The 13,267-nt window shown below is 33.4% G+C and overlaps 1 long non-coding RNA gene across 3 annotated transcripts in view; it reads right to left on the reverse strand.

Annotated features, from left to right (window-relative positions):
- Positions 1–13,267, reverse strand: part of LOC127153848 (uncharacterized) — a 54,855-nt gene that overhangs the window by 29,198 nt on the left and 12,390 nt on the right. For all 3 annotated transcript variants that reach the window (XR_007825347.1, XR_007825345.1, XR_007825346.1), the window contains exon 2: positions 12,636–12,714. This is a non-coding gene — a long non-coding RNA (uncharacterized LOC127153848). The remainder of the gene's footprint in view (positions 1–12,635; positions 12,715–13,267) is intronic.

Raw genomic sequence — 13,267 nt, forward strand, 5'->3', positions numbered from 1 at the left:
CAACTCAAAATGTTAAATTATACTAAGTGGCAACTTAGATAGGCAGCTGGGTTACTTACCCATCTGTTAAGTTTAGCAAACACAAATATCTAAGTTGTTACTTAGTACAACTTAACATTTCGAGTTGACTAAACTTATTTTAGTTGTCTGAACTTTTTAAGCTGACTCAGCAAATTGTGTTTTTTATTTTTTACAGTGTATGAGAAATAAAGTCGCATTGGTAAGATCTGTAGTCAGACTTTGAAATATAAAGTTGTATTTACAAGGAAAAAATGCAATTGAGAAACATAAAATCACCATTGTGAGATATAAAGTCACAATTATGCAAAATTGTAGTTGTGAGACAAAGGCACATTGTAAAATATAAAAGAGCAAGTATGAGAAATAAAATTGCAGTGATAATACATAAAGTCACATTGTGAAATATAAAGTTGCAATTATGAGAAACAGACACAACTGAGACAAAGTTGAAATTATGAGAAATAAAGCTGCAATTGTGTAAAATAAAGTCGCAATTATAAGATCTGTAGTTAAACTTTGAAAAATCTCAGTTGTGAGATAAAGTCACTACTGCAAGATATAGTCGCGATTATGCAAAATTAAGTTGCAGCTGTGCGACAAAGGCACGTTGTAAAATATAACAGTGCAATTATGAGAATTATAAGATATAAAGTCACAGTGTGAAATATAAAGTCGCAATATCACAATTGTGAGACAAAGGCATATTGTGAAATTTAAAGAAATTACGAGAAATAAAATTAAATTGTGAAATATTCAGTCACGTTAAGAGATAAAATGACAAGAAACAAGGTTTCAATGGCAAAACAAAATCGCAATTACTCTTTCTTCAAACTCCATATATTCCATATATATCCTAAGTTCAGGTGAACCCAAATTTAATGTGGTCTGGGTACTATTTTCTTCAGTCTTGCGTAGTCTTCAGGAGTCAACGCTGTGGTACATTGTGAATCGCTGTGTGTTTGCGTATTTGTGCGTGATTGTTAGTACTGTTGCAGCGCCCACAGCGGGACGTCTGCCTCTCTGTCTGTCTGTCTCATATAATTGTTGTTCTTTAATTCGGTTAAACTCAGGACAAAGAAACCGCCGATCCATTCTGCTCTCTCGCTCCGTCATTATTCTCGTCCCTTTTTTACGTTCCTTTTGCCATCTAATTGGTGGACGGCGGCGCAGCTTAATGGAGGCAGACTCTGCTGAAAGCTTTTCACCGCTCACCCAATTAATCTCCCTCTCTCTTTCCCTCAAACACACATTCAAAAGTTTTCTCTCTGTTCTTTGTAACACACAAAGTCAGCCTGGGTGAGTCGCATGAACCCTCTCCTGATATCTCGGCTGAACATTTCCGTTTTTATATGGCCCCAAAATAAAAAGAAACAAGAAATTTAGCATAGTTTTTAGAAGCATTAGGCTTTTTTTGCCATTGTTTTCTTTACATTTTTACATTTAATACATATAAGGTCACATTGTGAAACATAAAGTCACAGTTACAGAAACTAAAGTCACAACTGCAAAAGTCACAATTATGAGAAATAAAGTTGCAATTGCGAGATATAAATTTCCAATTATGAGTAATAAATTTCAAGTGTAACCAAGGCCAGAAACCAGTTTAGACTGGTTTATGCAGGATGCATTACAGCCTTTTTTTATTTTAGTACCATTAAAAATACTTGTAACCTAAAGGTCACGGGTTTGCGTCTCAGGTCCGGCAGGGATTGTAAGTGAGGGGAGTGAATGTCTAGAGCTTTCCTCCACCCTCAAAACCACAACTGCTCTGGGTGTGTGTTCACTTCTCACTGCTGTGTGTGTGGAGTTGGATGGGTAAAAGGCAGAGCACAAATTCCAAGTATACTTGATCCATATATGGATCACCATACTTGGCCACACATCACATCCTTTCCTTCCTTTCTTACAATATTGTGAATCATTAATATTTTGAAAATAAATTCAGATTAAAATAAAATAAAAAAAATGTTCAGATGATTTCGGTAATGGAAATATTTATTTTTAAACAGATATTGTAAATGTAGCCAAAAAACAGTAACAGAATGGTCAATAAAAAAAATATAATACTATGATAAGACAAAGTCACATTGTGAAATCTAAAGTTGCAATTATGTGAAATAAAGTCTGCGAGACTATGGAAAATATATATAAAAAAAAATTTGGTAATATCCTGGTAAATATCTAAAAAAAAAAAAATTAGGTAAAACTACGATAAAAGTTAAAAAAAAAAAAAAAAAAAAAAAAAAAAAAACATGGTAGTATCATGGTTACTGTCCAAAACAGCATGGTAAATGTAATACCATGGCAAATGTTGGAAAAACAAATATGGTAATACTATGATAAAAGCCAAAAAAAACATGGTAGTACCATGGTAAATGTCCAAAACAACAGCAATAGCATGGTAAATGTCACTTGTCACATGTTTTGTCTAAAGACTGTGATAGTATGGCAGATGTCTGAAAAAACATGGTAATACTACGATAAAAGAAAGAAAAAAAAAACATGGTAGTACCATGGTAAATGTCCAAAACAGCAACAGCATAGTAAATGTCACTTATGTTATGTCTAAAGACTGTAATAGCATGGCAAATGTCTGAAAAAACATGGTAATACTACGATAAAAGTAAAAAAAACAAAACAAAACAAAGCAAAACAAAACAAAAAAACATGCTAGTACCATGGTAAATATCCAAAACAACAGCAATAGCATGGTAAATGTCACTTGTCACATGTTTTGTCTAAAGACTGTAACAGTATGGCAGATGTCTGAAAAAACATGGTAATACTACGATAAAAGTAAAAAAAAAACAAAAAACATGGTAGTACCATGGTAAATGTCCAAAACAACAGCAATAGGATAGTAAGTGTCACTTATTTTTTATCTAAAGACTGCAATAGCATGGCGGATTTCTGAAAAAAAAAAAAAAAAAAACAATAACAAAAAAAAAACATGGTAATACTATGATAAAAGTAAACAAACAAACAAACAAAAGAAAAAAAAAACAACAACAAACAAACATGGTAGTACCATAGTAAATGTCCAAAACAACAGCAATAGCATGGTAAATGTCACTTATGTTTTGTCTAAAGACTGCAATAGCATGGCAAATGTCTGAAAAAACATGGTAATACTACGATAAAAGTAAAAAAACAAACAAAAAAAACATGGTAGTACCATGGTAAATGTCCAAAACAACAGCAATAGCATGGTAAATGTCATTTATGTTTTGCCTAAAGACTGTAATAGCATGGCAAATGTCTGAAAAAACATGGTAATACTATAATAAAAGTAAAACAAACAAACAAAAACAACAACAAAAAACAGTAGTAGTACCATGGTAAATGTCTAAAACAACAGCAATAACAGGGTAAATGTCTTTCTTTGTGTAAAAACTATGACAGCAAATGTATGAAAAAACATGGTTATATTATGAAAAAAGTCCAAAAACATGGTAGTACCATGGTAAATGTCCAAAACAGCAATGGCAGGGTAAATGTCTCTTTTGTGTAAAAAACTGTAATAGCATGGCAAATGTCTGAAAAAAAAAACAAAAACAAAACATGCTAATACTAAAAGTCCAAAAAACATGGTAGCAACATAGTAAATGTCCAAAGCAACAGCAAAAGCATGGTAAATGTAATTTTTTTTGGTCCAAAAACTTCAACAGCATGGCAAATGTTGGAAAAAAAACAAAACAAAACATGGTAATATCATGATAAATGTAAAAAAAAACATGGTAGTATCACTGTAAATGTCGCCAAAAAATGGAAATAGTATGATGGATGTCAAAATGGTCCTAAAACAAGCTTCATTATCTTTCAGAGAATTTCTAATTTCTTTCTTTCTTTCTTTTTTAAATTTGTGGTGAGATATGAGTCGGACCTGTTCTTGACAGGTTTGGTGATATTGACTCTCTCTGTGTTTCTCTGTTGTTTTTCTTCTATGTCAAACACACACACATACGCCGTATAACAGATAGCTGTGCGTTTTATAAACGGAGGCCTCCTGCAGTCTCAGCTCCACACAGACGCTGACAAATAGATGCCTTTCTTGAAAAGCTGCGCGGAATGTGTGTGTGCGGTGTGTGTTTGCTGCAGTGAGGTGTGGAGAGGGAGGGAGAGAGGTGCTGGAGAGCTAGAGTGGGCCGTAATGGGTGTAATTTGAGTTAGAGAGAGAGAGTGAGAAAGAGAGCGAGAGAGAAAATAAAGAGCGCACCGATTAGGAGAGGAAGACGGGGTTCGCACGAGAATGAGAAATAGAAAAATGGCAGAATGCAAAAGCTTCTGAGAGCTTCGACGAGAACACAGAGGGGGAGAGATAAAGTGAAAATCTGTAATTTTCCGCGCCACAAATAATGAGTTTTCAAACTATATTCCCGACCATAGAAACGGAGCAAATATTGTGATGACATCATCCTGCACCTCTCAGATTTTTGTCCAATCAAATGCTATCCAGAATGAGAATATAGATTAGTCTCAAAGTGCACAGGGATGAATGCAAGCTTTCTATTCTGATTTCATGGTGCATGTTCAAGAATTTTTTTTTTTAATTAATTAATTTTTTTTTTTTCTTTTCACCAAGTGTCTTAAAATCATTTTTTTCAATGATAAAGTACAAACCTCACAAACTTTGGTTCATTAAGTGACTAGTTCTTGCACAGCAGAGCTCATTATTGCAGCCTAGGTACATGGAAAACTTCAGGCACCTAAGTAAACAAAAATTGAAATTCATTAACTTTTTTTATTTGACAGTTATTTTAAAACCATCTTGGTTTTTTTATTACCATGCATTTATCATTTATATTTGCTACTTTTTAAATGACTGTTATATTTGGATCTTTACTATTTTACCCTTGTTGGGTAATTATGACAAACAAACAAATGAGCAAACAATAAATAAATAGCTAAATGAATGAATGAATGAATAAGTGGAAAAACCTGATAAATAATAGTTCAATTACTCTTTTTTTATTTTCAGCATTATTTAATTAACTAAATAAATAAATAGATAGATAGATAGATAGATAGATAGATAGATAGATAGATAGATAGATAGATAATGAGTGGAAAAACCTGAGATATATAAATAAAAAAAAATTCAGCATAATTTTCAAGTTCAAAATTCAAGAATGCATAAATAAGTTAAATAAGTAAGTAATGAATTAATGAATGAATGAATAAATGATATATGAAAAAACCTGAGATGTATAAATAAATAGTTCAATTACCTTTTTTTGCTCAATTTTTTGGCATAATTTCCAATCAAGAATGAATGAATGAATGAGTGAATGAATGAATGCAAACACACACACAAACACACACACACACACACACACACACACACACACACACACACACACACATATATATATATATATATAGTTCAATTATTATTATTATTATTTTCATTTTTTTTGGTATAATTTCCTATCAAGAATAAATGAATGAATGAATGAATGGAAAAACCTGAAATATATAAATGGTTCAATTACCTTTTCCTCCAAATTTTTGGGCATAATTTCCAATCAACAACGAATGAATGAATGAATGAATGATGAATGAGTGAATGAACGAAGAACTGAATGAATGAACGAATAAATGGAAAAACCTGAAATGTATATAGAGTTCAATTATTATTTATTTTTTTTCCAGTTTTTTTTTGGTATAATTTCCAATCAATAATAAATGAATGAATGAATGAATTAATGAATGAACAAATAAATGGAAAAACCTGAGATATAAAAATAAATAGTTCAATTACCTCCAAAGCATGAATGAATGAATGAATGAATGGATGGATGGAAAAACCTGAGATATATAAATTAAGTTGTACAAAATTTTCAGCATAATTTTAATCAAGAATGAATGAATGAATGTTCAATTGTTTTTATTATTTATTTGTTTATTTTTCAGTTTTTCAACATAATTTCCAATGAAGCATGTAAGTAAATAACTAAATAAATACATAAATATGATTGAAGTGTCTGTGATATATAAATAAATGATTGGTTTTTACACAATTTTTCTGCATAATTTCCAATCGAACTGTAATTTAATCGCATTGCGCAAATATGTAAATATATTATTTAATTATGTGTATTTAGGATACACAAAAAGCTACTGTAGCTGTGAAACAAGCCTTAAAAAGACTACGAGAGCAGACATTTTTTTTATTCCAAAAACATTCAAAATGTAATCTCCCTCACAAAATACTTATAATCATGTGAGATGATAAAAGTGGTGGCAATTTCTATGACTTTGAGGTAGGAGAAAAGACTAAATTGTCCTGTGGTCCATGTATATTGTTAGTAGACAAATTAAAACAACTAGTGGAGTGTTTACTTTTTCAGACATCCACAGGGTCTAAAGTTCAAGAAACCCAAGCACTGAAGCCTAAAACATTCAGGTGCTTTGCCAGTAAAAATCTGCAATTAAGTTTCTTAGAAAGACAATCACAAGGTTTTTGAAAACCACCACCATTGAAACTTCCTCAGACATTCTGCTTTATATTTTCTATGTAACTGCACAAAGACGGACAATGAACGAAGAGATTCACAAGTCCTACCCGTCCTTGAGGACGCACGGCCTCACTTGGCTTTTCTACACGTGTGTGCGTAATGCAGGCGAGGTCGCGCTTTCCGATGTGTGGCATTAACCTGATAACGTGTCTGGTCCGTCCCCACGGCAACAGACGCTGCTGTCCCTTTCCATCACCGGCACGCTGACCTTTACAGTGACCTGCCCCGGGACCGCCAGAGAGAGAGCGAGAGCAAGAGAGACGGGCTACACACCTGCCCTCCGTCAGAACTCCGCATCTGCTGCCTTCAAAGCCGCAGTGATGCACGAGTGTGTGCGCCAGCTGCATTTGTGGCTACATGAAAAGAAACCCGATCGGAGATTCACATCAAACAGGCCTGCCTGAGAGCTGACCAAACACACACACCGAGTAAATCTCCCAGACACTTATGATTTCTCTCTTCTCTGCTACACACTCCATTTCTCTTTGTCTGCTCGGGGTTAACGCTTTTATAGACGGTTGTGAGCCGTTTGTTTGGTTTTTGTGTGTGTGCGGCCGGTGAAATATCTCAGATGGCGCACCCACAGCGTTAGATGGGAAACTTTTAGTCATTTTAACGAAATGTAAAAACACTGACGGATGAGGTATTCAGTCTAATGCCGAAAATGAGGCTAATAGGGATTAGAGGTGAAGAAAAGTGGAGGAAATAAAGTTTTAAAAGAGATGTGAGGCGCGAGCGAGGATTTGGCGAGCAAGCCAGGAGATTCCAAGTGTAGTCCGGTGGAATAATTCATGAGATGTTCTTCGTTAAAATGGGCAGACAGATTGCAAGGAATAAAAGAAAAAAGACAAAAACCCTCAACCAGTGCTATGATAGTTAATAAAAACTAAAATCATTAAAAAAAATAATAATAATAATATCCAATTTTCATTTAAGATGTGTAAGTTTTTCACTGGATATTTATATGTTATTCTGTTTCAACTTTACTTCAAATACCATAAATCATTTCGTTTTGTGGTTCTCCAGCCAGAAGGAACTGCAATATGGGTCAGATGTTGTCGACCGGTCAAAAAATAGGGTGCTTAAAAGGATAGGATAGCACTTTACGCTGTTATGTACTAAAGTAAGTAAAACTGAAATAGAAAAAAAAAAAAATTTTATATAGATAAATGATAGATGTACAGATAGATTTAAATTAATTTTAATTTATCTATACAGACATATTTAAAAACAGCAAAAAGTAATAGAAATGACAGAAACACACAACAAAATTACTAAAATAAAAATGGAAAATATAAAAATAATAAAATCTATAATAATGTCTCAATTATACTAAAATTACACTATTATAATATTTATTAATATTTTGAATTCACTTTTATTTTCATATTTTCAGTTGTAATTTAAGTTACATTTTTGTTGTAATATGAATTTTATTAATAATAATAAAGACTATAATAGTATCTCAATGCTTTTAAAATAATAGTGACTACTACACTGTAAAAAAACAAAAAACAAAAACACAATTTGTTGAGTCAACTTAAAATAATTAGTTACCCTGCTGTTTTAAAAATGTAAGTTTAGTCAACTCAAATAAATTTAGTCAACTTGAAATGTTAAGTTGTACTAAGTCACAACTTAGATATTTTAGTTGACTAAACTAAAAATTTGGTTGTTAAACTTAAAAGCTGGGCTTGTTACCCATCTGTCTTAAAATTTTAAGTTGAATCAACTCAAATATATAAGTTTTCACTTAGTACAACTTAACATTTCAAGTTGACTAGACTTTTTTGAGTTGACTGAACTTAAAATTTTAAAGACAGCCAGGTAACAAATTATTTTAAGTTGACTCTACTTTTTTTCTTTCTTTTTTAATGGTGTACAATATTTGTTAATACTTTATAGTTTTATAGCTTTTATTTTTAGATTTTCAGTTTCATCTTTCAGCTTTGAGATTTAGTTCTAGTAATTTTAGTACTTTGAACTTAGTTGCCAAGGCAAGATTTCCAATTTTCGTTTAAGATGTTAAACATAAGTTTTTCACTGGATATTTAAATTGTATTCTATTTCAGCTTTACTTCAATTACCAAAAATCATTTTCAATAGTTTTGTGGTTCTTGGCCAGAAGGAGCTGGAATATGGGTCAGATGTTATGTCGACCGGCCAAAAATTTAGGGTGCTTAAAGGGATAGTTCACCCAAAAATGAAAAAAAAAACAAAAAACAAACAAAAAAAAAACCCTGTCATTAATTACTCACCCTCATGTTGTTACAAACCCGTGAGACCTTCGTTCATCTTTGTGACTCAAATTAAGATATTTTCTGAGAGCTTTCTGACCCTGCATAGACAGCAACACGTTTAAGACCGACAAATTAAGAAATTGTTGAATAAAGTCATTTTTTTTTTTTGTTTTCTTTGCGCACAAAAAGTATTCTCGTGGCTTCACAAAACTAAAGTTGAACAAATGATGTCACATGGACTACGATGTCCTTACTACCTTTCTGGTCCTTGAGCGTTTCAGTTGTGTTGCTCTCTATGCAGGGTCAGAAAGCGATATCTATCCCTTTAAACAATACACTTTACACTGTGAGACAATCCAGCAAACCTTTGACTTCTAAAGGGATGGATTGTCTGTTGCCCAGATGTAAAGAAAACAACAGGTTTGTAAACATAACAAAATCTTGCAATTGTGAAAATTGCAAATTTCGACCGAAAACACACCAACGGGAATTGCAAAAAGGTGCAGTTCAATCCAATCCGCCGGATTCCCATTTGATTTCAACCTGACCTGGGTCTCAAAACGCATCTCATCCGTCTGTCAGAGCTTTCTCCGGTGCCTAACTCGGCTAATACGCCGCTGCACGGGGAGAGAGAGAGAGAGCTATTATTCCTGGCTGCCTCATTTCCAAGTCCAATTTCTAAGAACGGAGCGATTGAGTGACGCCAACCGAAAGGCCCTTCACCTCCTCGCTCTCCCTCCCTCCTTCTCTTCCTCCCTGCCGCAGGAAGTCGGGTGTGTAGAGAGCATCCTGCAGTCGATAGGGGTATCGATCCCACTCGGGTTTGGTAAAGTGATAGATAAAGAAACGAGTGGAGTGACAGAGCGAGGAGAATCATTTAACCCTGCGGGGGGAGCGAAGGAGGGACAGTAATGACAGCGTTTTCCGGGGGCTTATCTTCGCAGAAAGAGAGAGGGAACGCAAACACCGCCGTCCCCGCCACTGCGCACAGAAGAGAGGGAAGAAAAGAGATAAGGAGAGAGAGAGAGATGGAGAGAGACGTGCCTCATTTTCTAAGAAGTGATTTGAATAATGAGGAAGTGTAATTTTCTCTCTTTCTCGTCTGTGGTCGCGGGTCTCTAATTGCTCGGGCTGAATGTAGAGTGGGCTCGTAGTCTGTGATCTGGCTCTCCTGTTCTCACATAATCGCACACGTTTTTCCCCTGTCGCGTTTTTTCTCCTCGCTTCTTTATGCCTTTTTCTCTCGCTCGTGGTCTCTGTATCTTTTCTTTCCTGACATTTTCTGTCTCGCCCCACAAATTTCAAAGCCGGGCGGCCCATTTTAGACTCTCCCGTCTCTCTTGATGTTTCTGTCTCGCGCTCTTTATCGTTTATGACCGAAAGTGTGCACACCAGTGTTGGCGACGCTACTTTGCCAACTAGCTTCTGAAAATACTTATCATTTATAGTCAAGACTTGAAAAAAAGCACTTACAAGAACTAACAAAAAGTAGCTAAAACCAGATATCTGATTATATAATTGAATTCTGCGGATGAATTAAATCCTAATTAATCTGGTACAAAAATAATGGAAATCTCTGTAAGGCTGATGAAAACTTGAAAAATTGAGCAAATGAATGTATGCTAAATATGACTAATAAAACCAGAAAACAACATTTTGCTACAATAAACTTTACAGACACAGTAAATGGCACAAAAACAATGAAAATTTCTATTAGGCTGATGAAAGCATGAACACATTTGTACTAAATGTTTTTAATAAAACCAGAAAACACTTTTCACTACGATAAACTTCAGAACTGTAGACACTTCCTTGTGGGAGTCGAGTGAATCACTGAATTGTTTGGTAATGTACTGTCCTTATGAACAAATTCAGCAAAATAAATAGGTTTTCTTAAAATGCATGAGAAACAGTGGGAAAAAGTAGCTTGTTACTGAAAACTTTGTTATAAACACCTTCAAAACGGAAGACAGAAACTGGCCAAAAAAGAAAAATGTATTTAGGTGACGAAAACTCAAACTGAACAAATAAATGTATACTAAATATGAATCATGAAACCAGAAAACACCATTTTGCAAAAATAAACGTAATTCTATGAAGGTAACACAGTAAATGGCACAAAAACAGTGAAAATTTTTATTAGGCTAATGCAAACCTGAACAAATTTATACTATATATGTCTAATAAAAGCAGAAAACACAATTTTACTACAATATACTTCACATCAAAAAGGAAAACAAAGGAACTGGGGGAAAAAAAATGAAAATCTCTGTTAGCACAAACAAACTGAACAAATGAATGGATACTAATTATGACTAATAAAACCAGAAAACACAACTTGATGTTTTGAGAAACAGTGGGAAAAGTAGGTTGTTACTGAAAACTTTGCTATAATTTTACCTTCCAAAAAAACAAACAAACAAAAAAATATCTTTATTTGGGTGATGAAAACTCAAACTGAACAAATAAATATATACTAAATATGTCTAATAAAACCAGAAAACACCATCTGGCTAATATACTTCACTTCAAATAGAAAAACACAGGAAAACCAAGGAAATCTCTATTTCCTAATGTGATGAGAAACAGCAGGAAAAAGTAGCTTGTTACTGAACTTTGCTATAAGCTTACCTTTAAAACGGAAAACAGAAACTGGCAAAACAACAATGAAAATCTTTATTTGGGTGACAAAACCTCTGAACAAATAAATATAACTAAATAAACTAACCCTAACCCTAACCCTATACTAAATATGACAAACGAAACCAGGAAACACTACTTTGCTACAATAAACTTCATTTTAAAAAGCAGTAAATGGCACAAAAACAATGACAGTTTCTATTAGGCTGATGAAAACTTGAACAAATTTATACTAAATATGTCTAATAAACCTGAAAACAACAATATGCTTAACATCAAAACGGAAAACAAAGAAACTGGCATAAAAACAATAAAAATTATTGTATAGTTAGCATGATGGAGGCGCAAACAAACTTATAAATAAATGTATGATAATTATGACTAATAAAACCAGAAAACACCATTTGCTGTTTTGAGAAACAGTGGAAAAAGTAGGTTGTTACTAAAAACTGTGCTATAAATTTACCTTCAAAACGGAAGACAGAAACTGGCCAAAAAACAACAGAAAACAACAACAAAATAAAAATAAAAATCTTTATTTGAGTGGTGAAAACTGAACAAATAAATGTATACTAAATATGACTAAAGAGACCAGAAAAAAAATCATTTTGCCACAATAAATTTCATTTTAAAAAGCAGTAAATGGTACAAAACCAATGAAAATTTCTATTAGGTTTATGAAAACTTGAACAAATTTATACTAAATATGTCTAATAAAACCTAGAAAAACACCATTTTGCTACAATATACTTAACATCAAAAAGGAAAACAAAGGAACAGGCATAAAAACAAACATAAAAAAATCTCTGTTAACATGGTGGAAGCGCAAACAAACTGAACAATTAAATGTGTACTAATTATGACCAATAAAACCAGAAAACACCACTTGGTGTTTTGAGAAACAGAGGGAAAAAGTAGCTTGTTACTGAAAACTACAAACTTACCTTTAAAATGGAAGACAGAAACTGGCAAAAAAGCAATGAAAATCTCTATTTGGCTGCCGAAAACTTAAACTGAACAAACATATATTAAATGTGACTAATGAAAGTAGAAAATACAATTTTGCTACACTAAACTTCAGAAATCACCATTGAATTATTTGGTACTGAATCATCCAAACCAATTCAGTAAAATGATTTGGATGCTACATTGGATGCTATTTTCACTTTAGCTACTGAAAAATTAGTTAGTTTGTTCGATACTTTAAGTTACTCACCATCATGTGTAGCCGATTTGTACAAATGCTTTGGGACCAGTGGTGGGTACTTGCGATACTGGCAAACAAGTCCCTTCAACTGCAAGAAGGCCAAACAGATCAAGTTAGTCAAATTGCATAAAAATCCTGTAAGTTTTTGCTGTTACATTTACGAAAATAAATTAACAAATAAATAAATTTCTGTGAAATTTAAACAATATTACACAGTACAAATTTCACTAAAAGTGTTTTATTTAAAGCTTAATGTAACAGTACGTATGTTTTAGTTGATTTTAAATAAATTAATTAAATCAATGTGTAAATGTGCATTTAAGTTGATGAGAGGCAAATTCAAGGTAGCAGAAGTTCTTTATGAAAACAGCACAGTCAGAAAGTTATTTCTTAATATTTCACTTGGAAAGTTAAATATGTACATGAATGCCGTTCAACTTCAACGACAGAGACAAGTAATGTTTGTATTCACCTCTGCTTTGCTGCGGCAGGTCGACAGCCAAACCATGTGCTCAAATTACTTAATATGTGTGTGTGTGTGTGTGTGGATGTATGCATCTCTTTGAATGGAGGTGTGTGTGTGTCCAGGCCGTGGAGTGCTACTCCTGAGTGGCAAATACAATAATTGTACGTTACGCCGG

Source organism: Labeo rohita, chromosome 22, assembly GCF_022985175.1.
Source record: "Labeo rohita strain BAU-BD-2019 chromosome 22, IGBB_LRoh.1.0, whole genome shotgun sequence".
NCBI classification, from domain to species: Eukaryota; Metazoa; Chordata; class Actinopteri; order Cypriniformes; family Cyprinidae; genus Labeo; species Labeo rohita.